General features: G+C 42.6%; 1 pseudogene; it reads right to left on the bottom strand.

Annotated features, from left to right (window-relative positions):
- Nucleotides 1-8,879: 8,879 nt before the first annotated feature.
- LOC101485503 (plasma membrane calcium-transporting ATPase 1-like) overlaps nt 8,880-13,094 on the bottom strand; it is a 43,839-nt pseudogene continuing 39,624 nt past the window's right edge.

The following is a 13,094-nucleotide window of genomic DNA, read 5'->3' as shown; positions in this document are numbered from 1 at the left end:
ATTAGTAAAAGTACAGAATGTATATCGGGATCACCGACAGGAACTTTATCCAAGTAACAAGTGTAATCAGTCCTCCTTTTACTCCATTATTTTATGCATGAGCCCGATAAATCCCATTCTTGGCCTCAATCTTATTCTTATTCATGTGTTTACAGAGGCAACGGGCCACACAGAGAGACTTAAAGATCTCTGCATTTTACAAATGAAAGCGTAGCCACCCTTCATGTGTCCACATAATCCTTCAATTTTTAACCCTGCACTAGAGTGTTTGACTTTCTTCTCTGGGTGCCACCTTTCAGGGCCCTTCATCCAATTCTGAGCTCTGCAACAGACTTTTTTTAGCCTTTAGAGACCCCCTCACTGCTGCCCTTTCTGGTGCACTCCAGTGAAAGTGCTCAGGTGACCAGAAAATGAGGGCATTATCACAGGCATATGCTTGTAGTGACAGAGGATCAGGCAAGATTAGGGCCTATCATGGCTCAATAAAGCGCTAAGCTGGAGAGCAAACCTGCGCTGTGTACCATAAGGCTTCCTTCACTCTCTGCTGGTCATTGTTCAACAGGATCAGTGGCTTGATCTTCTGTACACACACACACACACACACACACACTGGGGTTTAATCTGCTGCTTGAGAGCCTGTAGAGGACATACAGCTGCCTTTAGTTTCCACCGTTTGTCTCAGTGTTGCTTCCACATCAGGACTGTGAGATCACAGCGGGGCGAGTGTTCAGCAGAAGCTGATATGAGGAATCGGGTTGTTTTGATTCATCTGTGGATCTAAACATTTCCCTCTCAGTACCGGTGTCTGTGCAGAGAGATATAAAGTTGTTTCATGAAGTAACTGAACAGGCAGACAAGTGTTTCTGAGAACGGGGAGTGCTGCCCTTTGTTATCTCTCACCGCTGGGACAAACTGCTCGGTGATTTATTCATTTACACTGCCTGAAACAATTGCATTATCTCGGCCGCAACACAAAGACACAAAGGCACTATGAAAATCCCCTAGGATGTTTATGAGTCACTAAAGAGTCCAATAACTTTCCCCTTCATCTTTAAGCGGCCATGAAGGATTGCATGCTGAGGAGGGCTGCAGGGCGAGAGGAGTGAGGATGGGGATTCGGGCTGAGGGAGAGGTGCTGATTATGAGCAGGATGAAAGGAGTGCAGGCCCTCTCCTCTGGAGCTGAATGGAGCTCGGTCAGCAGGCTGTCCCATACACCGACCTGCTCCATGCTGCTAGAACTTCATAAATTACCCCACTATTACCCTGGGGGGACACCGAGGGAGGACAGACAGGCGAGAGGGGGAGAGAGTGAAAGGGGACAGAGCAGAACCGGTTGCTGAGCAGACCATCGTCAGGAGTTGTAGGCATCGGGTCCAGATGTTAGCCTTCAGGTTGCTGGGACTCAAATGATGGGGACCTCCTTTGACTTTTCAGAGTAGAAACCACAAATTATTCATTTAAATTGAAAAATGCTGTTGTTTTTTTTAGTAAACAGGAGTTTGATGGCTCACAGTAGTTTTATTTTTACATTCTAGGTTATATTGCTGCCTTTATTACTCTTTTCTACTAATGTACCTGTATATTTGTGTTTAACATGATCCTAGGGTTCCTCTTGGTGCTTCCTTCTCCACAACGATATTTTGGTAGGTGACGTCTGGTGAAAGAGGAAAATAGTGAAACACATTAAAAATGCTCATAGCAGTATTTGTGGAGCATGTTGATAAACCGAGCAATGAAAGGAGAGACTGCTGCTGAGTCTTTTAAATTAAATTTGTGGTGTGTCGAGCACCTCAAGGCGCATGCCATCTGGTTCCGTTCTCTTAAAGAGAAGGCTGAATTTCTGTATTGATGTTGTGTGGCGTGGGTGTGGTCCTTGGCCAGCTGCAGAGGAGGGGTGACGCAGTGAGCTCCCGGGGCGGCGCAGGGGCGGGGTGAACAGGTGTGCTGGGATCTGACAGTGATTGTGTCTCTTTATATGTTGGCAGTGACAGACGGAGACGGAGGTGACAGCAGAGAAAGAGAGCGCGGGAGTATATGTGTCCACGTACAACCCCGAGTTTAATAAAAAGTTCTGCATTGTCAAAGTCGCTCCGGCTGGTATTTCTTGGGTCCACCGTTACATGTTGATATCTCCAAAACTGTGAAACTTGCAGTCGGGGTGTAAACACACTAGAGGAACTGCACTGTGCAAGAGCACTTTTGATCACAAAATTTCTGTTGGTTTAACTCCTATGATCACTGCATGCTGTGTGTTATTAGTTTATTTCATTTTGGGATTATAGAGTTATGAATCACCCACTCTGTTTCTAATTTTGAATATTCAGTTTCTGTTATATTCAGCCTATTTTTGCTGTATTCCCATCTTACCCAGTGACTCTTTCCTCCTGTTTGTCCTGAAATTTCATGCTGAATTTGGAAAAACTGTGCAGCCCTCGACTCGGGGAATCAGCTGTTAAATCTTAAGCAGCCGGTCTCACTGAATTTATTTAAGGTGATTTTTGGTTGTTTTTTTTGTATTTTACACTTTATCTGATATACATAGTATACTTGTTCTGTGTATTTGTACTAATCTGTGCAGCTAGTAGTGATTGTACTGTTGTCTGTCTTGGCCTAAAAACTCTTGCAAACAACATTTTATTTATTTTAAGAGTCATGAATAAAAAATAAAGTAATTGCACTGGGTTTAATGTTTTGTCTGTTTTTATTACTAAGGCTGACAGGTCTCAGGATTCGCAGTGAGGGACTTGGACATGTGTCATTAGGATTTTCTGCAAGCGTTTACATTCTATGTAATATGTGAATGTAAATATTTATGATAAATATGCCGATGTTTCTGCTGCAGAAATCAGGTCAAATGTGTATTTCTCTATTTAATAATACATTTTATTACCTGGCCAGGTGGTGCAGCAAATATAGGTGAGGCTTAATAGGCAGAAGGTATTCTTTAAGAGGGGGTGACAGCTTTCTGCAAGTCTTCCTTTTTGCACCCATTTTCACTTTAACATACATACATACATAAAACTTTCTGGTTCCCAAAAAAATGGTCCTTTACAAGGTAACTAAACAACAGATTTAACAAATAAATAAATAAATAAACTTTTTATTGTTTAAAGCAGGCAGCACGGTGGCATGGTGGTTAGCACTGTTGCCGCACAGCAAGAAGGTCCTGAGTTCAATTCCAACATCAGGCCCGGGTCTTTCTGTGTGGAGTTTGCATGTTCTCCCCGTGTTTGTGTGGGTTCACTTCGGGTACTCCGGCTTCCTCCCACTGTCCAAAGACATGCAGCTTGTGGGGATAGGTTAATTGGGTAATCCAAATTGCCATTAAGTGTCACTAGGTGTGAATGTGAGAATGAAAGTGAGTGTGAATGGTTGTCTGTCTCTGTGTGTTGGCCCTGCGACAGACTGCCGACCTGTCCAGGGTGTACCCTGCCTCTCGCACTATGACAGCTGGGATAGGCTCCCGCGACCCTGAAAAGGATAAGCGAATGGATGGATTGTTTAAAGCAGAAGGCACCTCTACGTTCCTTCTGCTTTAAAGGGTTGATCCAAAAATTATATTTATTAATTCAAATTATGATTTAGTGTCTCAGAAAACTTTTCTGCAGCAAGCCCCACAAGTGAAACTGAACCTGGGTAGCTTAATTATGTTTTCCTTTTTGTTCCTCTAAGCTTTGATAACATGTCATGGCTCAAAAGGACATAAAATTAAGTAAACGTGAGAATTGGCTTCAAGTAGTCCGAATGAGCTTAAAACATTTAAATACATTCCAATCAGTCAAAAAAGTCACACGCATGCTTACAAGCCTATACAGATGCTCACAAAGTGTATCTGTTTGCCATTGTGTTGGTCACACTTTCGAACAGTTGGCCGCTCACTGATGCATGGGGGGTGGCTTTGTGTCAGCGGTCTGCGCCCCCCCTCCCGTCCTGTCTCCTCCATCCCCCTCCATCCCCCTCATCTCTGCGTTATCCATCTTGATAAAACTGGGGACCTGCTTTCCCAATAATCTCCCTCCCCGAAGCCCAGGCACGACTCCTGCCTTTCATCAGCACCATTGTTTCAGTGCGATACCGCCGCTTGTGCTCCCTCACCACGGTAACACACTCACGCACCCCCTCTTCCTCGCCATCCCATCTGTGGATAGGCCTGCCATGTGTCTATTCATAAGGCTGCCGGCGGCAACGCCACTGTATGCGGAGAGTACATGATGCCGTCCTTTTGTGTGGGTCTCAGTCCTCAGCTACTTACCGCTGACCTCAGGGTCACTGCACACAATAACCTGAGTGTTGGTGGCCACTGGCTATCCTCATTGGCCAGTGATTGACGAGCCAATCAATGGGGTGTGAGTGTGCGTTGTGTGTCTGCGCGTGCACATGTGTGTAGTTGCTATACAGCCTCTGTAGGTCAGCTGAATGAAGCGTGTCTGTTTTGTAAGTATTGCTCTGTTGAAGGCATCAGACTAGTTAGTGACACATAATTGACTTCTTTTGGCTTTTAGCTTGATGTGGTGACATGAATAACTGCAATTTAACTCAGTGAGCACACGCCTCGTCTGGACATTAAAAACTGTGAGCCCAGTGGAGTTGTGCTGCTATAACGTTAAACATCCTTGGGTCCAGGTTTATGTGTAGAAATTGTATCTTAGACCGCTTAATATTCTGGCATATGCTCCCAGGCTATCATTTTGATCTCATCAGTCACTCTTTTTACCCCCTGCCTCTTCCCTCCTTTCACGGCACACACAGACACATTCCCTCCAGAACCCACTCAAGGGCTCAGGTGGGCGATTAGGAGCAGACATTAAACCTCAATTCACATATGGCTGGTTGTGAATGCTGATGAGGAGATCTGCTGCCGTTTCCAAAGTGGCTGAAACATGGACAGTTTCCACTCCACTGTCTGATGTGTAACTGTGTCCACATGCTGACTGGCAGACACATGATATGAAGGACTTGCGCTGCTTGGCGATGATGATCTGTGCTCTGCTGATTAAAAACCAGGCCGTGACCCTGCAGTTTATGGACCTCCTGTTTTTTAACCAGTAGCGGGATGAAAAGGGATGGCGTTGTTGACCTGTCTCGATGATCTGAGAACCGTGTCGTGCTGCTGTCGCTGAATAGAGATGTTTCATATTCTGGCGTGGATGTCATTGTCCTCGTGAAATCATGTAAATAGGTCTCAACGTTTTTTTTTCATCTATTGAAGACACAACAGGTTTTCTTTGATAAGGACTGAACAGGAGTCAGTATTGAATGAGATGCCATGAGAACCTTATTACTTTACTGCCCATCGTGAGCTATAAGATCAGGAATCTAAATAACAACATGGCTGATGAATAAACAGAGAATTGAATGAGAGGCATACAGTGAAAGTAGACGCTGGATGGTGAGAGGCTGATTACACCCCATGATTCAATAGTTTAAAGAATCACCTTTAGCAGTAAAGTTACTCTTACTTTGCTTTTTTATGCTTTAATATACAGAGCAGTACAATGTTAACTCAATGACTACAAGGTGCTCAGGTCCTGAGTCTAAATCATCAGCCCTCCACCACCATGTTGACAGCTGTGTGCCGATGTGCTGTGTTTAGTTTTCTTCACATTTGGCAAACGATGACCAAACACTTCCTCATGGTCTCATCTGTCCAAATGACATTTTGCAGCCTAAGCCATGCTGCCATGTTCTTTTTAGAGAGAGCAGGCTTCCTTCTTCCAATCCTTTTAAATAAGCCATATTTGTTCAGTCTTTTTCTGTTTTTTGCAGTTTGTCTGAGCAATGCACAATCTGACTTTGAGGTCCATTAGCTGGGATGTGTTGTGTTAACACTCACCTGAATGCTCCAGACCAGCAAACTGCCAAAACCTCTGCTTTTATAGAGCTGCTCGGGCTGATGGCTCAAGTTCATTTCGTAGCAAGCAGCAAATGGCTGCTAATTACTTTTTGAATTCCTCTGGAAACATGTGTCTTCATGTTTTGGCTTATTTTTAGGACATTTTCTCATGTGGACAGTGGACACAAATGCAGACTTTAAGATGGAGTGGCATTTTTTTAAACTAACCTTTATTTAGTGAAGGTTGAATCCAACATCAGACAAAAATAAAGTTCTTAAAGAAAGCGGGGAACAGACCGTGTGACACAAAAAAGGAAAAGAAACAGTGAGCAGTTTGGTTTAACTTCACTTTTTTTTATATATCAGTGCAACATGTCGGTGTACTATACCAGTTCCTCACAGAAAAGACACCTTGCAGCTTTAGGGCCCTATATTTATTTGAAAGGGAAAGTACACTCTCTGATTTCTCCCTCACCACTAACAGCAACACGTCTGTTTCTCAGCTGTCACGCCAGCTCGCTGTCATATGGCCGCGTCGCCTCTCAGCAGCATGAGGGTGAGTGTAGGTTTACAGCATCTTTGTTATTGATATCATTCTTTGTCTCGCTTTTCCTGTCTCAGAGAGGAACAGGCCTCTAACTTTGGCCCTGCTGAGGGCAGCATTAAATATCAATACATGTTTACGAGGGCCCGTAAATACTCGATACAGAGAAGAAGCGGTTAAAGAGGGAGAACCGAGAACAGCATTTCTCCCATGTGGATGAAGATGGGGAACAGGGGTGGAGAAGGAAAGAAGAAGAAATGGAAATGAGACATAAATGTAAAGGAATGTAAAAAGAGCCCTACAGGGTGTCAGATAGCTACCCACCTGCTGCAGCAGCTGCTGGTTGTTCCTGTCAGCTCTCGCCATGTTCAGTTTCATAATCTTTTATGCAGTCTTTGATTTTTAGCAGTCATTAATTAATGATTTTATTTATGTTTACCAAGAAAGAGCACTGAGGAGTACAAAGTAGCCTTTTAAGTCTTCACTCTGCACCACTTTCCAACTAATCTATTATTCATGATGTGTTAATTTCTAAAATGATTTAAGGATTAGAGCGCTTGAATTGCTGTAGACTTAAAGGCAGAGTACGTAGCAAGCAAACAAAAGGTCCCATAAAAGTACAGCTCTAGTGACTGCGTGGCAGTATATTTGAAGGACAGTGGGCAGGAGGGGGTGCGCCCCAGCTCCAGCCTTTAAAAGATTAACCCTGAGCCCACAAAGGCGCAGGGGGCTGTGGGGCCAGGCAGGGCATGAGTGGGCTGCTCACTGGTTAAATATTGGCCCTCTTGGATCCCCAATCATTGTCTAGTTTGGAGCTTTACCCAAGCCCCTGTTAGCAGTGCAGACACATATCTTGGCAGCCGGAGTGAGCCGATACAAAGGCCATCGGTGCCCAAAAGGCAGAAATGGAGATGTATGGGTCCGGGGTGGGGTACTCGCCACGTGGGGCCCGTGGTCGTAAAGCCCAAAGCAGGACAGATTGGACAGCGGAGCCCCCCTCGATCCTCCTCTTTCTGTGTGTTTCTGTGATGTGACAGTGATAAACGGGACACGCAGCCTTCCAGAACAACAAACAGACACTGCCTCATTTCCCCAATGTGGGCGAGGGCAGGCATAAAGGAGGTGCCATCCCATTAGAGCCTGGACTCAATGCTGCTGAGGCTGAGGCAGCGAGGGAGGGGTTTTACTAGTGCACCGGACCACTCGACCACGGGCCTCCAGCTGAGAGGAGACAGCTCTGCTTTTTTGTTTTCTCAGAAAAGTGTCATAAAAAACTCGCCTTAATTGGTGCTCTATAAAATTTGCATCTCCAAGCTGATTAGATTTCCTCTCTCCTCAGTCGCTATTGTGCCTCTGAGTGACCCCTTCCTTGCCATTCACTTTTAGTCCTTTTCACAATTTTATTGGGCATCGGAGAAAAAGGAAACCCTTGTAAGTTTGTGCCCTTTGCCCTCCACTTCTCCCCTGCCTTTTGAGTTGACCGAGTCCCTTTGGAAACAGCTGCCTTCTGCTCGGCCGCCGAAAAGTAAACTCGTAGTTATACATTAAATTTTGTTAAACTGACTGGGAAGAATGGAACCGGTGTCAGTTTGTAACTATGTATCATTTTTGGTTCAAACTGCAGGTTTTTTGCCCTCTTAGAGCCAAAGTGAGTGACTGAAAAAGCCTCTGAATAGATTAACCACACTTCCTGAATGTAGCACCATTGTGTCTTGCAAAATTTAGAGTGCAAAAAAGTTTCCCCTTCAGCAAAAACCCTGTTTATAGACATGTCAGAGCAGCACAGACTGAAATATAATCCCATTAGCTTTGAATGGCAAGTCTATTACTCTGTTGCATAATGTGTCTGGCTCGGCATGGATAATCGCCATCTCAGTGGAAATGGCGGCGAGATAAAGGGATTTGAGATGCTTTGACGTCTTTATAGATGGAGTAATACGGCTGCTGGGATCATCAGCTTGCCCAGAAAAAGTTCGGGCTGCCTTCATTTTTCCATCTAAAATATCATCTTGTGCGAGTGATTCTTGACAAAAGAGCATCGCTGTGGGCCCTAATCACTTTACGTCATTTTATTGGTTGAATATGCATTGTTTGTTGGGTTTGAAAAAAGGGCTACATTTTAAATTGCTAAACAGCAAGCAGTGCCCTTCTTATTAAAGCTTTAAAGATGTACTGAAATAAGCTTGTAGCCACAGGAAGATTAGGATAGATTATTTAATGTGTGCACACTCACAGCAAAGTGGACTTATTTCTGCCATAACTATTATCCAGTTAAGTGCTTTAAAGGGGAATTAATAGTAGTTTAGTTAGTTTTCCCCCCATTTTCTTTTAACCAAGGTCGGATATCCAAGCCAATATATAACCTGAGCAGTGGGTGGGGCACATGAAATAGTTAAAGGGTTACAATCTTATATGCATATTACGGAGAAAGTGCGGGTTAGAGAGTGGGAACGTATCCAGACATTGTGATGCAAAGGGCACAGGGGGGTTAAACCAGGTTCTACTCGGCCCCCTGACCCGACACCTCTTTGATGCTGCAGCCCTCAGGACGTGGGCCCCTGAGGGGGCTCAGCGTGGCGCAGCCCTGGGACCGGGCCGCTGCCACTGAGCCAGCGGGGTCCGGGGACAAGCTTTTGTCCCCAAAGAAAATGTACGTGGCTTTGGGTGGGGCTGGGGAAAGGTCACATACTGGGAACACGGGGAGAGAGAGGTGAGATCAAAACAAACAGACTGGGGAAACGCATCAGATCACTTTCTCAGCCGCTGGGTGGATGATACACGAACATTAACCTGCCAAAGGAGTTTGCTAGTTTATCATTAAATCCGCCTGCGTGAGACTGCAGTATGTCTACTGGCACCAGCTGACATACTTAATAACATTTTTTTTTAAAGGTGGAAACACATAAAAAGGAGAAATCACCTCCTGAAGAATATTATGTTTAATACAATATTCACTGAACTGCATCTGCAGCTCAAAGTCACTCGCTTCATCATCTCCTTCAGCACAATTCAGGGCAAATCCTGCACTGATTAAATATCACACGCTCAACACTTGAAATTGATCAGAACCATTCAGATCAATACTGGCAGCTGCGTGGAAGTGGTTACTCACAGGAGGAGAGTTCTGGGGAAAAAAAGAAACTGCCAGACCTCCATCTTATTTAGTTACTTAAAAATCTTCCTTTTTTCTTGCTTTTCTTTTTATTTGTCAGGAAATCTCCTAAAAAATTATACATGGTAGATCTTTTATAACTTGTGGGATTTTTGTGACCTGATCATTTCAGCCCCTCAGTAGAAATACTGGTCTGTTAATGAACTGGTAAACTGTTGTTTCTGAGATGTTACAGCCTGCTACAGCACCACTTTCTCTTTGCCGCACAAACATTTCAAAAGTAAAGTTGTAAAGTAAGAAGGAAGACTGCATTTTTTCCTCTCATTTAAACAATAAAGTAAATAAGTCATCAGGAGCACGTTATCTTGTTGAAAGCAGCCCTCAGAACATAGGCACCCTGTGGGATCAATACTCAGGAAGAGTGTGATATTTAAACGATGCTCAGGTGGCACAAGGAGCCCAAAGTGTGCCGGGAAAATCCCCCACACCATTTCACTGCCAACAGTTTAAACCATTGTTACCAGGCAGGTTAGTTTCATGCTTTCATGAATCATGACGCCAAATTCTGACATCTGTACATCACCATCATCAGATATTGGGGTGCCGGTGTGAATTATAACTTCAGTTTCTTACTCTTACCTCACATGAGTGGCACTCAGTGTGGTCTTCTGCTGCTGCAGCCCATTTGCTTCAAGGCTCAGAGATGCTCTTCTGCAGACCTTGGTAGTAACGTGGTTATCTGAGTATCTGCTGCATCCCCTCAGCTCAAAGCAGTCTGGATATTTTCTCCTTTTCACATCATTCTCTGTAAACCAAAGAGATGGTTGTGCGGGAAAAATCACAACCTTCCATTTAAAAGTTACTTTAAGCAACTCCTGTTATGACAGATGTCTTCTGTTCCATTTCTCCAGTGAGTCTTTTCCAATCAAAGCTACCTTATTTGATATTACAGTGAATTAGAATGCACCTTACTAACCAAACCAGCTTCCAGCAGTCCTCTGGTCTGCATTTTGCTCATGCACAAAGCAGAATAGCGGTAGTCCACAACCCAATGTGAGCGGTCACAGGGGTTTTATTTACAGTCTGTGGTTGAGGTGGACATAGAAATAATTTATAGTCACGTTTAGTAGGTGATAATCAAACGTTTGGTGCTTTGCTGTATTTGGATATCTTTGCAACAAGTTTCACAGTTAGAAGTAAAAGTCACATTAAAAATAAGAACTAACATGCAAAACAAAAGAAATTATGAAACAATAAGTTTTTTTGGCCAAAACCAGTTAATTAATACATTTTTCAGTTGTTGGAATTTAATTGCTGAGTACTTTCATAATTCTTTAAGTTGTTTTCCACATAATGAGGATAAATATGTAATTCCATGTAATAATGCCTTGTAATTTAAATAATTAACATTTATGGTTTTGTTTGTTGAATAGTTTCAGTTATAACTGTCGAGGGCATTTTATCATGTCTGCACAATAGCACAGATAAATAATAAAACAATAATCATACACTCTAATATTCCTTCAAGCTTGTACCACACTTGGATTTTCAGCGCTTACAGTGGTTATTCTGAATCCTCTGTTACATCTCTTTCGCATTTTGAATCAGCACTTTTTTTTTACCAACAGACACAAAGCACAGACTGTAGAATTTATTGGAAGCACACATCACCTATATTCTGGGCCTTCCACTGTGAATGCTGATCTCTGCATCCTGGCTGCTACACTGCTGCCTGCAGCAGGAAATTAGCATTTAGTTTAGCCATAAATTTTACGGTCATTGCTGTGTTTTGAGAACTCATAAATCCTAACTTCATAATTAAAGATTTACAGCTTCTAAGAAAACAAAACTTTAATACGTTTGAAGATATTTGTATCGGTTTGGGCAACTATTTCATTTGCTTGCAGATAAAGTCCTCAAGAAGTTTCTGATTGCTGTGATCAGTTGCAGGAGAGGAATCAGTTGACAGATAAATGAAAAAGCTACAGCCGGTATATTCTGTAATCCTTTAATAAATCAGCACACTGTGATTGTGCGATAAAGAAATCTCTGCTTTGGATGATTTTCATCCCCCCTAATCTTTCTAATTATCATCACTGTCAGTATACTCATCTCAACTTTAAGGGAACAAACTCAACATAAGCTGTTAATTTTTAATCTGATTCAGATTCTCTGTACACTAGAACTGTGCCTGTTTGGCACATTTCAGAGGCAGCAAGCGCCTAAAGGGGCAGAATTTTAAGGAATTTATGCGCCCTCTAGTGTTAATACTCAAACTGCTTGAAGCACCCTTAAGTGCTCCATACTGACATTTCATCATATGGGGCTTAAATAAGACAAGGCTCGAATATAAAGGTGTTATATCATAATGCAATGCAATATTCTTTTTCTTCATTGTACAAACAGGCCATTTTATAATAATAATAATAACACTCAATTTAAGGTTTATCAGATTCATGATTTGAACCACACACACACTCATGCGCAAACTCCCATCTCAGACGTCTCAGTGCTCCGCTGAAGGCTAAAGCAGTCATGTAGGATAGATTGAGTGCATTCACGTCACTCATTTCCACTCGCTCCATGAATATTGCAGTGGTGGAGACAGCTGATGAGGCACATTTGGTTGTCAAGCTGAGAGGCAGGCACATGGTTACATAAGAGCGCTGTGGATGAGGATGTCTGACAAGCCTGCCTTTGAAGAAAGTACTCTATCCCCATCGGCAGCTTCACCCACCGCTCGAGTTAATTGACATCCTCAGGGGGACCTGAATTCATCACCTTGGCAGAGCCCCGCTATAAAGATGATGTGCAGGTATAATGGAAAAAACAGTACGTTAAAGATCTTTCTGGGGCCCCAAGGTTTAATATTGTAAGTGTTGTAACCTGCATGCATTTTACATGTTTATTTTTTATGTAAAGTTTGTGCAGCTTTGCAACAGTTTCAGCCAACTAAAAGATCACATGGTTATTTGCAGCAGTGATTTCCAACCATGGGAGGTCCAAAGGGCTTGAGTAGCTTAGCTCAACTAATCTGAAAATAATAATAATAATAAAAATAAAGAACAGAATTTTGTTTTTCTATTTTGCTCTTTATTCTGATCTTTTCTCCTATTTTCTCTGCCTTTCTCTTTTCTCCCTGCCTGTCAGCTCTGTTATCGCTAAATTGTACATGTGCTCACGTAAATAATAATAGAAATGAATGAAGAAAGAACATTAAAGAAAAAACACTTATATAAGGAGCTACAGAGAGTTTATACGGCTCCTTGTGGAAAAGCAAAGACAGTTGGCACAACAGTGGTTGCATTCAGATGGACAAAAGAGACTAAAAATAAAAAACAACTGAATGGACCTCTGTAAGTTTCAGTAAAACGTTATTGTTAAACACATGAAGCTGTATAAAATGATAAAAACATAATGGATTGATGTGTGATGATACAAGGATGGATGAAAATGTTCAAAACCACTGATTTATGGGAAGATAAAAGTTAACATTGTTGAGATACTGGCTCTTCCTTTAATTTCTGTTTTTGCATTTACATGTCACCCTCTTTTTTCTGATATTTCTACAGCTAATATATGTGCCTTTTCTATATTTAATAG

This window comes from Maylandia zebra, linkage group LG19 (genome assembly GCF_041146795.1).
Source record: "Maylandia zebra isolate NMK-2024a linkage group LG19, Mzebra_GT3a, whole genome shotgun sequence".
Lineage (NCBI taxonomy): Eukaryota > Metazoa > Chordata > Actinopteri > Cichliformes > Cichlidae > Maylandia > Maylandia zebra.
This window is presented reverse-complemented; position numbering and strand designations above follow the sequence as displayed.